The following is an 18,070-nucleotide window of genomic DNA, read 5'->3' on the forward strand; positions in this document are numbered from 1 at the left end:
TTTAAAAATAAGATAAATGATGTAATTAAGTCATCTAAAATTTGGTGATGAGAAGGCACAATGAAATCCAACCATAAAACAAATCCTAGAAAAATCTCGTAATATTTACGTTCTTTTCAAGACACCCAATTAAAGAAAAAGTGAATCCTACTAAAGAAGAAGCCTCTAGAAGTGTCTGGTATATGGATGATGGATATACATTTGGAGACTGAATTAACGTAGTATACATACAATTTTGTGATATACTGAAGGTTGTCTTTGTTTTCAAAGTAGGAAGCTATTAAAGAAAAAATTGGAAATTATAAAAATAATAAAACCCAATCATTAATCAGAGTGACATTTATGGAATATAAAAAAAAACATTATGAGACTGACACCCGGTAGACACAATGGCCAGGAATACTGCCCCATAGTTGGAAGCCTGTCTCATGAGCTGGGGGAGAAGGCAGCTAGAATAGAGAAGGGATCACTAAGACAATGATGGTTGGAGGTATCGTTCGGGTTGGGAGATGCATGCTAAAAGTAGATAAAGAACCAAACATGATAACCTCTCAATATCTGTATTGCAAACCATAATATCCAAAAGGAGAGAGAGAGAGAGAGAGAGAGAGAGAGAGAGAGAGAGAGAGAGAGAGAGAGAGAGAGAGAATGGGGGAAATTGTCTGCCATGAAGGCAGGGGAAGGGTTGAAAAGTGGTGTATACTGGGGACATTGATGGTGGAGGATGTACACTGGTGAAGGAATGGGTGTTTGATCATTGTATGATTGAAAGCCCTGAGAAATGCTGGTCCCTCCAACAAAAATAAATTCTAAATAAACATATAGAAAAGGATAAAAATGCAGATATCTATATATAGGGATACCTTTAGAAACAAATCCCATATACTGTTTATCAATGTGCTTTTTCAACTACTAGATCTTAGTTATGTTTAAATATATGCCTCCTTTTGTAAAATCTTTGCGTACATAGTCTTATAATTTAATTATTTAGTGGAGGAACTTTACATTGTGGCTATTTATGTATTGCTATTAAACAATATTCAGTCTGCCATCAGAGACTTACTAAGCAGCCAGGAGTCACATCTAGGGCATCAGATTCTGGAGATTAAATAGTAAGAGTGAATATCTCTAACTTCACAGAATTCAAAAACTACTAAAACTACTAGAGGAAATTGATAAAAAAAAAAAGTGACTAGATCCTACCAAATTTGAATTTTTGCTATGAGTATGAAGAGGTAGAGAGAAAGAAGTAATAATAAACATTGTCACTGTCACACTGTCACTGCCTTCCCATTGTTCATCGATTTGCTCCAGCAGGCCCAGTAACGTCTCCATTGGAGACTTTGTTGTTACCGTGTTTGGCATATCGAATACATCACAGGTAGCTTGCCAGGCTCTACTGTGTGGGCGAGATACTCTTGGTAGCTTGCCGGGCTCTCCGAGAGGGGCGGAGGACTCGAACTCGGGTTGGCCATGTTGGCTGCGTGCAAGGCAAATGCCCTACCGCTGTGCTATCACTCCAGCCCAATAATAAACATTAAAATGGCATAATTAGTGGAAGGATTCTCTGAGGATCTAATTTAACCATTAAGTCAGAACCTAAAAGACAAAAATGAATCAAGTTTAAAAGTTATGGGAAACAGCTAAGCAATGAATATGGCTAATACAAAGACTTCAGTAAGAATTTGTGTTTTTGAGAAACTGAAAAACAATGAATACTACGATAGTCCAGAACATATAGACCTTCAAGACTAAGCTAGAGTGGTACAAGATGGGTTAATTTTATAGGATTCTAATTTCAGTTATATATGTTTTTATATTTCATTAAATATATACACATACATATTCTAGAAAACTGCCAAGGAATGCTAAGAAATGGTGCAGGATTATCTAATTTGCATTTAAAAGAACCCTAAAACTGCTGTAGGGGAAAATGGACTGGGAAAAGTCATGTAAGATTTGCTGCAGATTATTATAGGGCTCAGAAAAGTGAGTGTCTAGAATGGAATGAATGAAAATTCATGGAAGATTGAAATTAGATATATCAGATAAGATGGAAAAATGTCAAAGGAATACTGCTGTGACCAACTGATTGTTAGCTTTTCCAAAAAGGAGTAAAATTAGGAGAAGAGTAAGGTTGGGAGAAAATCTTGAATTCCAATTTGTATGTATCAATTTTGAGCTGCCTATGAGACAACCAAGCAAGAGAAGTCAGGTATTTGTGAGAATCTGGATATCACAAATACTGCATACAAAAGGTAAGGTAAAGGCCCTCCCGTTGATCGTCGATTTGCTCAAGCGGGCCCAGTAACATCTCCATTGGAGACTTTGTTGTTACTGTGTCTGGCATATCGAATACTCTCGGTAGCTTGCCGGGCTCTCCGAGAGGGGCAGAGGAATCGAACTCGGGTCGGCCATGTTGGCCGCTTGTAAGGCGAACGCCCTACCCGCTGTGCTATCACTCCAGCCCTACTGCATACAAAATAAAATACTAATCAACAAATGAGAAGACATGACTAAAACTATATAGGAAAAGTGGATTGAGGAAAGAAAAGAAACCCTCTACATTGATCACTAAGAGAAGCAGGTAATAGAGAGATCATCTGGGTCAATGTCACATAAGACTAAGAACTCTGTTAGAAGGATAAGTTAAAAGACCAGCGAAATTTAGTTCAGTAGTACTGTGGGGCAATGTCAGATTGTAATGAGTATACTGAACACTAGAAGACAGAAAGACGTATATGAATACAATTTTTAGGATAAGCTAGCTTTCAAAGGTTTCAGGAAAGTAAAGCAATAGAAGTGTCATAGGGGGAAACATGGTTCATAGTTATTGATACTGCATATCTGTTGCATGGAAAAAACCTGGTGCTTGTTTGAATATTAATGGGACTAAATACAAGAAAGTAAAAGAAAATAATTGAACACATTACTAAATCTAGGAGAGGTTAGAAAAGTATGGGGACTAAAGTATAGAGTTTGTGACTCTCTACAAGAATTTGATGAAGGAGGAAAATAAAATCAGACACCACCTGGTTCAAAGACTTATTTTAAGATGTCAGGAATTGGTGGATAACATTGGATTGTCCTTACTCCTCTTGCAGGGAGCTTATGGTATGTTGAGTTACTCCCACAACAGTGCCCCTGAGGTACACCCAATTCCATCAAGCACTAATAATCCTATATTGCTTTTTTCTTTCCTTTATGTCACTTGCATGGTTTACTTAGCGATGTTCTTTTTTGCATAGACACAGGAAGACAGTTCATGCTATGCTTTGCAACATGGGAGTTCATTTACTGCAAAATAATATTTATTCCTGGGCAACCAAATTTGCTTGACTTAAGCCCAAACTGCCCTTAGTTTCTAGCACTCCAAAAGCAAGGGCCCAATGAAGGGACTGGATAGACCCACAGCAAGCTGTGAGCTACTCTGGTATTGAAAGGGGACAAGCTAAGCACCATAGGTATAATAAGTTAAGAGCAAGGTCACAGAACAAGGAATCTTACTTTTTGTAGCAGAGAGAGGATGTCTCTTTTAGAAAAATGTCTATTTTAACATGTGTATACTTATGTGAACATGAGAAGAGGAGACCAGTTTGAATAAAATAAGCAGGTAGAACATTCTTTATAGAGCATAGAAAAGCAACCTGCTATAATTTCCAGCTTCTATGGGGTGTCAGAGATTGAACCTGGATTGGCTGCATACAAGGCTAGCACATTACCTGCAATATTATCTCCCCAGTTCTGTATACGTGGGTTTTGCTAAAGATTTCTTCAAAAGAATGGAAATATAGAATGAGAAAACTTTTTTTCAATTTTCTGTATGACTGGGTAAGATGTGAAGATATCCTTTAAAGATATAACTTGACCCTTGTATCAAAATGCATATTTTTAAAAAGTATTATTTTAAGGGTTAAACATGAAACCCTATCAGATATGTTATGCGTCATCTATGTGATATTATGTATTAGTAATATATTAAGCATTATGCATAAAACCCTATCAGTAATAGTACTGTAAAACACAATGCCTAAAGGGAAATAAAAAAAGTGGCTGATTGGGGTGATGGGAAGAAAACTGGAGGAGTGAACACTGGTGAAGTGAAGGTAGAATACTGAATACCTAAAACTCAATCATGAAAACTTTGTAATTCACAATGATTCAATAAAATAATTTAAATATTGTTCTTAAAGAAATGTTGTTCACATTAAAAATTTTGACACATATTGCACAGTTACTGCATATGTACCCCACAGAGCAAAATTATGCCAGATATACTGCATGTCCAATAATTCTTTCATTGTCATCCATTTAACAGGTATATTTTCTTGTTGCTTGCTTATTTTGTTTCTGTTTCTATGTCTGTAAAGTTTAATGTATAAGAACAGCATGGAGTAAACTTTCAAAAGCACAGAACAACCAGAGGAGTTTTCATCAGAACACATAATAAATCCAGAGTATAATTTGACTATGCTGATAAGACTGTATCCTAGTTATTTGTAGTGATATTACTCCTTGAGTTCTGTCCTGGGAAGATTCCATGGGACCTCCTTGTCAGTTATGGATATCATATTTTGAATAAAAAATATTTATAACCTAAAACTCTATGCTAAGGATCAGAGAAGCATCTCAATGCGTTAGAGTGCAAGCTTTTCAGGAAAGAGGCCCAGGTTCGATTCCTGGTACCAAATGGTCCCCCAAAACTTACAAAAAGCAACCCCACCCCATCCCCCCTCACCACCACTAAGCAGGGAATGGCCCCCGAGCACCACTCCAAAACCAACCAAGCAAAAACTCAACCACAATGACAAAGTGCCTTCCTGAGACCACAATACATGAAGCAGATTAGAACATTTTAGGAATATTTGGCCTCAAAATGAAACTGTCAAGGAAAGATAACAAAGCAAAGAGACTAGCATAGTATCCATAAAGGAATAAGAGAATAATTGACAAATTAAAGACAGTCATATCTTTTGAAAAGATGAAAGGTACAATTTAAAAGGAGTTGACTTTTATTGGCAGCTACAAGAATGTTTTCTAGTAAAATCGACCCATCGTCTCTGATCCTCTAGGTTTCCAGACTAAGGTTGAATGACATTAGCTAAGGGCTAGAATTAGAATCTACTTTTTTCTCTAACTTAAGACTTATAATGCTCTAAGGGTTTAAAACTTTATTTTCACAGAGCCAAACTTACCTGTTATCTAAATTTCTAACATACCTTTTTTTCCAACTAAAGAACTGAGTTTCTCATGTAGCTATTAAGTCAAAATTAAAGATCACTTTCATCATTTCAAACTTTCAGTTTATTGTTCAACTACTATAGAAATACTTATAGTCAAATTTAACAACTGTTTTTAATGAAGATTAAAATCAGATTGCAAGAAGAATGTACTCAGAGACACTTTACTTCCAAATATTCTTGAATTAGGTTTAGTTTTTCTTTTCTTTTTGCTTTTTGGGTCACACCTAGCAATGCACAGGGGTTATTCCTGGCTTTGCATTTAGGAATTACTCCTGGTGGTGCTCAGAGGATCAGATGGGATGCTGGGAATCAAACCTGGGTCAGCTACATGCAAAGTAATTGCTGTGCTATTGCTGTGCTATTGCTCCAGCCCCAAATTAGGGTTAGTTTTGACAGAATGATAAATATGACCAACAAGTAAGAAATGTCTGTGCAATATCAGACCCGGTGTTTGAATTTGTAATGAAACAGTTCCTTGTGGCTCTTCTGGTTGACTTACCAGCAACATCTCCATGGTTGATGGAATTATGAATTACAGCTTAACAATCTTTGCTATCTCCACAATCTACTTTTTAAAAGTAAATCTAAGTCAGGTATGGCAACCTATTGCTAATCTGATCTTTTCCTATCAATTCTGGTTTCCTTAAACCAGCATTGCAAACATAACCAAGTGTCCTTTATCATCTATACCCCTCACTATCACTATCACCCCATTGTTCATCGATTTGTTCAAGTGGGTGCCAGTAACATCTCCATTCATTTCGGCCACATGCTAGTGTAGCCCAATGGCATATTGGGGCTCTTTCAGGGTCAGGGAAATGAGGACCATCATTATTACTATTTTTGGCATATAGAGTATGTCACGGGTAGCTTGCCAGGATCAATTAAATAAAAAAAAATTAAGTTTATAAGACTGTAGCACTGTAGCACTGTCGTCCCATTGTTCATCGATTTGCTCGAGTGGGCACTAGTAACATCTCTATTATGAGACTTGTTACTGTTTTTTGGCATATCGAATGCATCACGGATAGCTTGCCAGGCTCTGCCATGCTGGCAGGATACTCTCAGTAGTTTGCCGGGCTCTCCGAGAGGGATGGAGGTTTTTGGGGCAGCCTCTAATCACCTTTACAGGTGTTCCCAGTCAGGCATATATGTGGGCATAATACTCTCGGTAGTCTACTGGGTTCTCTGAGAGTGAGATTTAGACAATCAGAGGTCAATCCACCAAATGACCCCTCATTCCACCAAAAAGTTAAAATTCTATCTCAGGCTTCCGATTCCAGGATAGAGACCATCAAGAGAGGCAAAATGCGTTGCAGAAGCTAGATAGGGAAACACATATTTGATTCTTGAAAATTCTGAGACAGTGAGTCATAAAGTCTAACAGTAGTACAGTTAGGTCTAAGGGGATATATAATAGTTCACCTTATTCTTATAAACTTGGGCCAGAGCAATAGCACAGTGGGTAGGGCATTTGCCTTGCACGTGGCCAACCTGGGTTCAATTCCTCTGCCCCTCTCGAGGAGCTACCGAGAGTATCTCGCCGGCACGGTAAAGTTCGGCAAGCTACCCATGACGTATTCAATATGCCAAGCACAGTAACAAGTCTCACAATGTTACTGGGTCTGCTCAAGCAAATCGATGAACAACAGGAGGACAGTGACAGTTACAGTGATAGTGACTTGTCAGGGGAGTAATTTCATTAATGGGGGCTTAAGGGAAGTATAATAACTGCATATTTTTTGTTTTAATTTTCTAGCTAAGCAATGTGTTTCCATACCAAATAAAGGTTTAACTGCAAAAAGAAATGAGATTTAAATATATGTATATATATATATATATATATATATATATATATATATTGTCCTGTCCTCTCGTTGTTCATCGATTTTCTCAAGTGGGCCCTGTAACGTCTCCATCATGAGACTTGTTGTTACTGTGTTTGGCATATCGAATACATCACGGGTAGCTTGCCAGGCTTTGCCATGCGGGCTAGATACTCTCATTAGCTTGCCGGGCTCTCTGAGAGGGGCGGAGGAATCAAACTCGGGTCGACCATGTTGGCTGCATGCAAAGCAAACGCCCTACCCACTGTGCTATCGCTCCAGCCCATATATATATATATATATATATATATATATATATAGAGAGAGAGAGAGAGAGAGAGAGAGTACACAATTTTAGAAAGTAGAGCAACCAGCAACTGAAGAAAATTGAAAACCTAGGATTTAATGCAATTGTTGTAAATCCCCTATTTTTCAAAGTAGAGGTTAAAGAGATTGTATATCAATCTGGAGGAAAGTGACAAAATTTTGTTTGAAGATAAGAGGTAACCAATAGAAAAATGGGGTAGAAGGTGGAGGTGGGTAATTTTTATCATCTCTTCTGTACCATGTGATATAAATGTGAGTGCATTGCTCACATTTAAAAACATAGCATTCAGTAAAAAATTTAAAAATAGAAATTCTAATCCTTGCCTCAAATACTGGCTAAATACTGATCTACTGAGGTGTTGCACCAAAAAAAAGATTTCAAATCATAAATTAGCTTGTATCCCTATTTCAAGAGGATAAAACTCCTTGAAACATAGACAACCAGGAAAGATAAAGGCAAACGAATATGCAAAATCAAGTGTTTGTAACTCAGAATATTAGCACTATTAGATGTGAATACTGCATAAGAAGGGTTCATTTTTAAAATGTGGGTTTGCTAGAAACTGACATCCAGAAATAACAGCTGCAGTTGTCTGAAGCTTTAAAGCACCTTTACCAGAAATGGATGACCACTTTATATTCCAAACCACCATGAAATACCAATGATAAGGAAGGATACGTTTGGCTACATACTTAAGGACTATAAAGAACAATCATCACTAGAGCACTTGGAGCAGTTTTTCTGAGAGGAAAGAGGCAAAATTTCCATACATGAAAATGGAATGATTCTACAACATTTAGGATCCCTTACTTGAGACAGGGCTGGAGTAATAGCACAGTGGGTAGGGCATTTGCCTTGCACATGACTCACCTGGGTTCGATTCCTCCGCCCCTCTCGGAGAGCCTGGCAAGTTACCAAGAGTATCCCGCCCGAACGGCAGGGTCTGGCAAGCTCCCCGAGGCGTATTAGATATGCCAAAATAGTAACAAGTCTCATGATGGAAACATTACTGGTACCCGCTCGAGCAAACTGATGAACAATGGGAGAACAGTGCTACAGTGCTACTTGAGACAAACAGTAAGAAATAAAGAATAATCTGAGAATATATATGAATAAATATATTTTGTATGTTTTTAAGGAGATTTTCCCTGAAATAAAGGCAGAGCAAGTGGATATTGAAAGAGCTGGTAATAGAGCACCTGTGATTTATCTAAACCATTTGTAGGCAAGGATGATGCAATATATCTCTTCATTGACGAGTCAACTATAAGAAAAAATAACTTATCAATATACATTTTTTGGTAAAAAGTATAATGAAAACAAATGGGGATATTATAGTCCTAATTAAACCTTATGTCTTTTTCTAGAAGGCCAGAAATAAAATTCTAAAGTTTTTTCAAAAGACATATTGCTATATAAAGCATCCATAAAGCAGCCCTAGAAGCTCATTATATCAGCAGTACTGAAGCAAGTAAAAGCAAGGATTAATATAGCAAAAAATCCTTATGTCCAATTAAATCTAACAATGCATACAGGAACATTCCTAGAAGGCAAGGATCAAAACTATAGGGGGAAATCTCTTAGTCTCTAACCACAAATATTGTGGCTGATAGACAAGCAATAGCATCATCATGAAAGAACTTCATGAAAATTCAAAATCTTATACCCCAGCACAGACCTACTGGAACAGAATCTGCATTACTAACAGGAGCCCTAGTGAGTTCAATGGTCACTGAAGTTTGGAGAGCACTAAACTGTTTCTGGATGTCAGCCTCCTCGGAATCCTTTGATGGTGTTTATGTAAAATAGAAATTCCCAAGCTAACTAAATCTCCAGAGATCAGTGCAGTAGATGTGTTAAACATGGACTATAGGCAGTTTTTAAAATCAGTCATAAAAGAATAAATAAACATATCAATAAAGCGGGTAGGGCGTTCGCCTTACAAGCGGCCAATATGGCCCACCCGAGTTTGATTCCTCCGCCCCTCTCGGAGAGCCCGGCAAGCTACTGAGAGTATTCGATATGCCAAACACAGTAACAACAAAGTCTCCAATGGAGACGTTACTGGGCCCACTCGAGCAAATCGACGATCAATGGGAGGGCCTTTATCTTTATCTTTATCAATAAAATAAAAATGAGAGTCCAGGAAACAAATACAACTATGGTTTATTTAGATTTTTCCATAAAAATCATCTTTGGACAACTTTAACCTTTTTCTTGAGGCATAAAGTCATTCATATATCAAGTATATAACTTGAGTTTGAAGTTTACCTGTTAAGTCTTATACAATGACATACAGTGAACCACTGCACTAAGTCTCCTTTTCCATTTTAAAAAATAGCATACAACACAACTACCCTCACCTGATTCCTAAGTTTGCTCTGCAATATTATAAACTATGTACAATAAATTCCTAACTCATGCAGCATAGATAAATCTATGTACTCTCTCACCAAAACCCCATTAATCCTCAGTCCTTCTGCCCCAAGCTCTTGGTTATCTCCATTCTACTATATATATCCATGAGTCTGATTGTCTCTTGCATTCCTGGTAGGAGTGATATTATCCATATTTGCTTTTCTGTGTTTGTTTTATTTCACTTAGCATGGTATCTCAATCACATTACAGTAGATGACAGAATTTCTTCCTTTTTGGAGGAAGAATAACATTCCTTTGCATGTATATTACTATATTTTCTTTATCGATTGTTCTGTCAGTGGACATTTAGGTTGTTTTCATGTCTTTGCTCTTGTGAATAGTAATTAGGAAATATATAGTGCAGACATATCTTTGAGACCACATTTCAGTTATTACTTGTATATGCACAAAGGAAATCAATTTCTGTTCTTGTTTTGTTTTGTTTTAACAAATGGTAGATAGACAAATATATCCACACAAAAGAATAAGTATTACTCTCATTACGACAGTCTATATACAAATATTAATGTGTCAATTGTATCAATTATATTTTAATCTAATAATGTATCAATTGGGCTGGAATGATAGCACAGTGGGTAGGGCATTTGCCTTGCACACAGCCGATCTGGGTTCAATCCCTCCATCTCTCTCAAAGACCCCGGCAAGCTACAGAGAGTATCCCGCCCCCATGGCAGAGCCTGGCAAGCTCCCCATGGTATATTCAATATGCCAAGAACAAGAAGTCTCACAATGGAGACATTACTGGTGTCCACTAGAGCAAATCAATAAACAATGGGAGGACAGTGCTACAGTGCTACCCTGATAGCACATTTTATTACTGCGTTTAATACGTAGTTTCCAAAGTACAAAAAGAACTTATTAAACTCAGTAATAAAAATTGTGCTCTAAGAGTATCCAAATAATACAATTTTAAAATGAAAAGATATTTTGCCAAAGAAGACATGCAAATGGCCTATAAGTACAAGAAAGATGGTCTGCATCACTAGTCATCAGTGAAATGAAAATAAAAATAATGAGGTACCACTTTATATACACTATAATGGTTCAACCAAAAAGTTATATAAGAAGTGATGAGGATGTAGAAAAATTGAAACTCTGGTAGAAATATAAAATTGCACAGCAACCTAATTTAAACTTTTGACCTTGACTTCAATTTATATACATAAGAAAATTAAACACAGACACTTCTACAAAAGTTTATAATCAATACTCATAAAAGAAACATTCACTACAACACCAAAGTAGAAATAAATCAAACGCTCATCAAGCAATGAGTAAACATTATTTAACATTCCCAAATACAGAAATATTATTCACTCATAAAAAGAAATGACTGGAGCGATAGCACAGCGGTAGAGTGTTCGCCTTACAAGTGGCCAACATGGCCGACCCGAGTTTGATTCCTCCGCCCCTCTGGAGAGCCCGGCAAGCTACCGAGAGTATTCGATATGCCAGACACAGTAACAACAAAGTCTCCAATGGAGACGTTACTGGGCCCGCTCGAGCAAATCGACGATCAACGGGAGGGCCTTTACCTTTTACCTTTTAAAAAGAAATGAAATAGTGATAGAGGAGTAGATACAGATGAACCCTGAGAATATAATGCAAAGTGGAGAAAAAGCCAGTTACTATGAACTACAGATTGTGTTGTCTTATTTATATGAAATTTCTAAAATAGCTAAATCTGAGACTACTATACTGGTGGTGGTTGCCTAAGGCCTTGTTTCTTAAATTGTGGACTGCAACCCCATATTGTTTAAGAAGTTACACAGTCCAAGACTGAGAGTATGGAGCGGGGAGGGGTGATAGTGATGTAATGCTTGATGAGGACTCGGAAGTTCATTGGGGAGTAAGGAGAATATTCTAAAACTGACCTACATAACGACTACACAACTTAAGTAACATGGAATTGTGTGCTTCCACAATTTAGGAACAAGTACACAAGGGAACTTCAAATTTTAGTAATATATGGTGGGTAAATGGGTATTACATTTGTCTTTCTAATTTGTATGTAACTAAATTGTTTATATTATTTTGTTTAAAAGTTGCTCCCAGAAGGAAGAGTTGTGACGTGACTGGTAAAGAAATATTATCATCACTAAAGCTCTCAACCCAAATTCTAAGCTTTTGGAATGTAGCAAGCACTTCTATGACACTTGCATAAAAAAACATCGGGCTAGAGAGATAGTTTATTGGATAAGGCACTTGTCTTTCCTGTAGCAAAGCTGAATTCGATTTCCATCACCTGATATGGTGCCCTGAGCCATGCCAGGAGTACTATCTCAGCACTGCTGGGTGTTGACCCCAAACAAGCAAAAATACAATTACTAGGATCTTGCACCAGATCTAAAGAATCAGACTCTAATAAGGTCAAGTAGATGGTGAATAACAACCTGGGGATTCTGTCAAACAGAATCCACTTAGAGAACAATTGATGCAACTTTTCTATTGAAAGAATCCTTTATTACAATGGGTTGGGGTTTTTTGTCAGCTTATGATAGTAATGCAGATTCTGGGTTTTGAGGAGAACCTGTTGGGGAGCGGGAAAGAAAGAAAGAAAGAAAGAAAGAAAGAAAGAAAGAAAGAAAGAAAGAAAGAAAGAAAGAAAGAAAGAAGGGAGGGAGGGAGGGAGGGAGGGAGGGAGGGAGGGAGGGAGGGAGGGAGGGAGGGAGGGAGGGAAGGAAGGAAGGAAGGAAGGAAGGAAGGAAGGAAGAAAGAAAGAAAGAAAGAAAGAAAGAAAGAAAGAAAGAAAGGGAAAGGAAAACATAATAGGAGCCTACACATACCTGTTTTTAGAAAGAAAAGTAACAGCTGAAACATCTGAATGCTCATGCAGGCAATTTTTTTTCTTCTTCCCACCAGGTATTTAATCAAGTATATAGTTGGATCCTGTCTATCTAATCTGTGTTGGTTTCACTGGAAAAAAATATCACACTTGAATAGTTTTCACTTGAGCATTTAAAAAAAATTCTTGTCATCTCTGCCTTCTACCAGCAAGGTATCTAAAAATCCAACTTAATTTTGACACTATTCACTTAAAAATAGCCTTAAGTTCATCAATTTAGGTGTATATATCCAAGACTTCAAAAGTGGCAACAAGCCCAGGCTACCACCAAGTCCTCTGACCAGCTAAGGTTTCTACAAACTTCATATCAGACTTCAAATATCTCTTGTAAGTTTAGCTTCATGTCTGCACTTCTGAAGGATAAGTAAGAGGTTCCTAATACACCCTTCTCAGGTTGGATTAAAACTCAGGGAGCCCGTTTTTCATGTTCTTGTCAGGTGTCACATTCTACCAAAGTCCCCAGGTATTTAAGACCCAAGATGTTCTCTGAAACCCTCTCCTCATGGGTTTATTATTGAGGCTTAATAGTACAGTCATGAGTCATTCACTGGCTATTGGCCACTGAACTTAATCTCCAGCCCAGCTCCACCTCCTCTACAGCAGTCAGGAGTGTGACTAAAAGTCACATTTTATCATCATATACAGATCTATGTATGTAATAACTATTAAGATGAAACGTGCTTGGATTAATCAACTCTGGTATGGAATCTAAGAAACTTCTACGGGGGGCACTTTTTACTAAATCTGCTTTTCAAGTTGAGCACCAATGTGGATCAACCACTGGCATAATTCATGGAGAGGCAGCATTAGGACAAAAGAATAAAGAGCTGGAGTGATAGTATAGTGAATAGGGCATTCGCCTTGCACATGAACAACCCAGATTTGATCCTGGGCACTACATATTGTCCCCTTGAACCCTGCCAGGAGTGATCCCTGATTAGAGTTAGGATTAAGCTCTAAGCCAGGTGTGGCCTCAAAACAAAAAGTTTAAAAAAATTAAAAATTAAATGACAAGTCACAAATGGAAGAAAATATTTGAAATATTACTAACAAAAGGTCAGGTATCCAGAGTTTAATTTTGGGTAGGGAGCCACACCCAACAGTGCTCAGAGCTTACTTCCGGCTCTGCACTCAGGAGTCATTCCTGGTGGGGCTTAGGGGGCCATATAGGGTATTGGGGATCAAAGTCATTGTACTATCTCTTCAGCCCCATTCAATTATAATTTTTTTATCATCACAGTAATGAGATAAATATTAATAAGACATTTGAACAAACCCTTCACCAAATATATGTGTGTGCATATGTTTATGTATTTATAGATATATAAATGGCAAGTAACACATAAGAAATTCTTTATTTATATAATTAGTCACCGGAGAGATGAGAATTAAAACTACCACTAGATATCACTACTCTTACTAGATTTGATCCTTTTTTTTCATTTTGCTAAAGTATATAGAAGAATATAGAATTTTTACATAGAAAATAGGTTGACAGATCCTTAAAGAGTTAAACATACCTACCACATGACCTAGCCATTCCATTTCTACTTACATACATAAAGGAAATATAAAATACATGTAGGGGGGTTATACATAATTGTTCATATTAACATGCTGGAAAAGACTAGTATCAACTCAAATGTCCATCAGCAGATGAACTGATACAAAAACATATATACACATAATGCTATCCTACCATTTTAAAGAAATAAACTATTAAATCATTCAATAGCATATATTAATTTCAAAATATGCTGAATGAATTAAAGTATCACATTTTATGGCATTTTTTAAAAATTCTATAGAATGGAAATTAATAAAACCATAGTTGTCTGAGATAAGAGATTCAGTGAAAAAGTGATTATAAGGAGATCATTTTCTGTATTGTGATAATACCCCATTACCTTGATTAAAAGTTTCATGTGTATATACATATGGCAATACACAAGTAATTGTACATTTTAAGTACATATGCATTATAATACAGATCCCAGTAAAACTGCAAAACAAGTATAAATATGACAAAGATATAAAGAATGTCTTTGCCTCCATAGGCTTTACATTTTGAGTTTGATTATCAAGCAGCACAAAAAAAGTTTAAATTAATAAGCATATACCATATAGCTTTACTTCTAGCAGAATTAATATAAATTTCAAGGGCGGGTGATGCACCCCAAGCTCGGCTACAAAAGATGATGGCTGCGGAACAGCGTGCCTAGTGGAACTTTCCAGAATGCCCGCTGGGGAAAGAGGTGGAGGAGGAGTCACGGCTGCCAGAGCTGCTACTCCAAACCCCCCTCTCCCCCCCAACTCCACACTTCCACCACGCTTGCTATCCAACACCAGCCTCGGCCTGCTCTCCGGCTGTAGAAATTGGTGAAAGAAAACACTTACTATGATCTTTTAGGGGGTCAAACCCAATGCCACCAAGAAAGTATTGAAAAAGGCTGACCAGAAACTGTCCTTGAAGTACCAACCAGATAAGAATCCAAATGAAAGAGAGAAGTTTAAACAGATTTCTCAAGCTTATGAAGTTCTCTCATGTAAAGAAAAGGGATTTATATGACAAAGGAGGAGAGCAGGCAATTAAAGAAGGTGGAGCAGGTGGCGGGTTCGGATCCCCTATGAACATCTTTGATATGGTTTTTGGAGGAGGATGAAGGATGCAAAGAGAAAGGAGAGGTAAAAATGTTGTGCATCAACTCTCTGCAACCTTAGAAGATTTATATGATGGCGCAACAAGAAAGCTAGCCCTGCAGAAGAATGTGATCTGTGACAAATGTGAAGGCCGCGGTGATAAGAAAGGAGCAGTAGAGTGCTGTCCCAATTGCGGAGGTACTGGAATGCAAATACGAATTCATCAGATTGAGCCTGGAATGGTCCAGCAAATTCAGTCTTTGTGCATGGAATGCCAGGGCCATGGGGAATGGATCAGTAAGGACAGGTGTAAAAGTTGCAATGGAAGAAAGATAATCCAAGAGAAGATTCTGGAAGTCCACATTGACAATGGCATGAAAGATGGCCAGAAGATACCATTCCAAGGTGAAGGAGACTAAGAACCAGGACTGGAGCCAGGAGACATTATCATTGTTTTGGATCAGAAGGACCACGCTGTTTTCAGCAGGCGAGGAGAAGACCTTTTCATGTGTATGGACATAGTTGGTTGAAGCATTGTGTGGCTTCCAAAAGCCAATATCTACTCTTGACAACTGAACTATAGTAATCACTTCTCATCCAGGTCAGATTGTGAAGCATGGTGATATCAAGTGTGTGTTGAATGAAGGCATGCCAGTTTACTGTAAACCATATGAGAAGGGTTGCCTAATCCTTGAGTTTAAGGTAAACTTTGCTGAGAATGGCTTTCTCTCTCCTGATAAACTCTCCTTGCTGGAAAAACTCCTTCCTGAGAGGAAGGAAGTAGAAGAGACTGATGAAATGGACCAGGTAGAACTGGTGAACTTTGATCAAAATCAGGAAAGACAGCAACATTACAATGGAGAAGCTTACGAGGATGATGAGCACCATCCTAGGGGTGGTGTTCTGTGTCTTAATGGGGCCAGTGAGTAACACACTGCTGGCATTTTGTGTGCAGTAGTGAATGAGTAAAGGACTATCAGCAATATACTCACTACTTGCAATTATTTTGTTTTAATTTTCAACTATAGTAGTGTTTTAAAAGTTAAATGAAGAATGAACTCAAATATGAAAGCTCAAAAAAAATAAATTTCAAGATGATTAAAAGAATATATTAAATAATATTCATTCAAATGCATGAATATTTCTAACAATTCCAAACTAAAAACCAAATATTCAGCCATAGAGTATGCTACAGAATATTTCACACAAGTAAATCCTATATAGCAATGAAAATGAGGAAACTACTAAACCTGCAGATATGTAAGAATCTCCAAAGGAAATAGTGAATAAAATGAAGATTTCCTCTAAAACTCCAAGTAAGGATTTCCTCTAAAATTCTACTATCTTGGGAGTAGGGTGCCTCCAGCAGGTCAATCTGTACCTGTGAGGCGAGTGCATCAGCAGCTTGATGGCACCTTCAGACTTCCATATACCCCAAAATTGCTGCTTTGCCGTTGGCCAGACCCAAAAAACTTGGGGCAAAGTTTGCCAAGAAAGTAAATGGCCAAAAGTTAGGTATGTGGGAGAGACACCCACAAACCACCTCCAGCTCAGCTGTATAATCGGAGGCATGGCCTCTCTGGTTCCTGATCGAACTGCTAAACGACCACGATCCCAGAGACTCAGAAACTAATCTCTAAACCCAATGGCTTTTGGTAGAAATACATCTAGTACCTGCAGTAAGTTACAGGCACTGGGCCACCCCAGGTGGGATTAGGTTTCGTGCCTTGGCCTGTTCCACCTGATGGCCCAGTGGCTGCCATCCTCGAAAGGCCACTGGACAGTCAGGTTTGGACCAACAGTGATGAGAAACGCAGGGCCTCATGGGATGGGGGTGGAGCTGGCCCTTTCCTCCCCGTCCCAACAAGACCCTGAGTTGCCGCCCACAAACAGCCTCTCTGGCTCCTGATCAAGCTGCTTAGATATATCCAAGAGACTCAGGAACAAATCTCGGAACCCAGTAGGTTTGGACAGAAATCCCTCCAGATTTAATTGTTAAAATTTTGGAATTTCAAAATCGTGTGGCCACTACTGCAGCCGTGCGACATCATATGTTATTCATAGCCAGCAATAGAAAACAAATTGTCTACTGTTGCCTTTTCAGCAGATCTGAGTGTTGGGGTAAAATCCCAAAAAATAATGGTGGGTCTGGTGTCAAAATATTGAGTGGGATCGAAGTAGAGAGAGAGTACTGTGGAAATCATCTGCCCCACAGGTAAGCGGAGGGTGTGGGATGAGGGCATACCGGGGTTTTGGGGGTGGAGAATGGGCACTGGTGAAGGTACAGGTGTTTCATTGTATGACAGAGATTTAAACCCAAAAGCTTTGTAACTGCTCTCACAGTGATTCAATAAATAAAATTATAAAAAATGGAAAAAAAGGTAAGGTGGAGTTCATGCCCAATTCAATCAGCTAATCAGTGGCTGAATAAATAGCAGTACTCCTACATAAAAAATAAAATATAATAAAATTTTACTACTTTATGAAAGCTGGTAGAGATAGGATGGCATTGGGCTATACTAACTAGAAGAATGACAAGGATGGCTTCTTCTACATCTTGGTCTTGAGCTAGGTGTTGGTACACAGCAGTATTCACTTCATGAAAATTAAGTGTAGCCTTAAGATTAATATACTTTTTCCCTGTACTTTTAACTTCAATAAAGATATTTTAAACAAAAGCCAACTACAGTCACATTATACTAGTGAGGTAAGGGATGATAATAAGAGACTCAAAACCATGTGATAAAAA

At 37.9% G+C, this 18,070-nt stretch overlaps 1 protein-coding gene and 1 pseudogene across 1 annotated transcript in view; one reads left to right on the forward strand and one right to left on the reverse strand.

Moving 5' to 3' along the window:
* Window positions 1–16,251, forward strand: part of LOC130030344 (dnaJ homolog subfamily A member 1-like) — a 46,897-nt pseudogene extending 30,646 nt beyond the window's left edge.
* PAK5 (p21 (RAC1) activated kinase 5) overlaps window positions 1–18,070 on the reverse strand; it is a 340,402-nt gene that overhangs the window by 293,582 nt on the left and 28,750 nt on the right. The gene's annotated exons all lie outside the window — the stretch shown is intronic.

This window comes from Sorex fumeus, unplaced genomic scaffold (genome assembly GCF_029834395.1).
Source record: "Sorex fumeus unplaced genomic scaffold, SorFum_2.1 ptg000044l, whole genome shotgun sequence".
In the NCBI taxonomy this organism is placed as follows: domain Eukaryota; kingdom Metazoa; phylum Chordata; class Mammalia; order Eulipotyphla; family Soricidae; genus Sorex; species Sorex fumeus.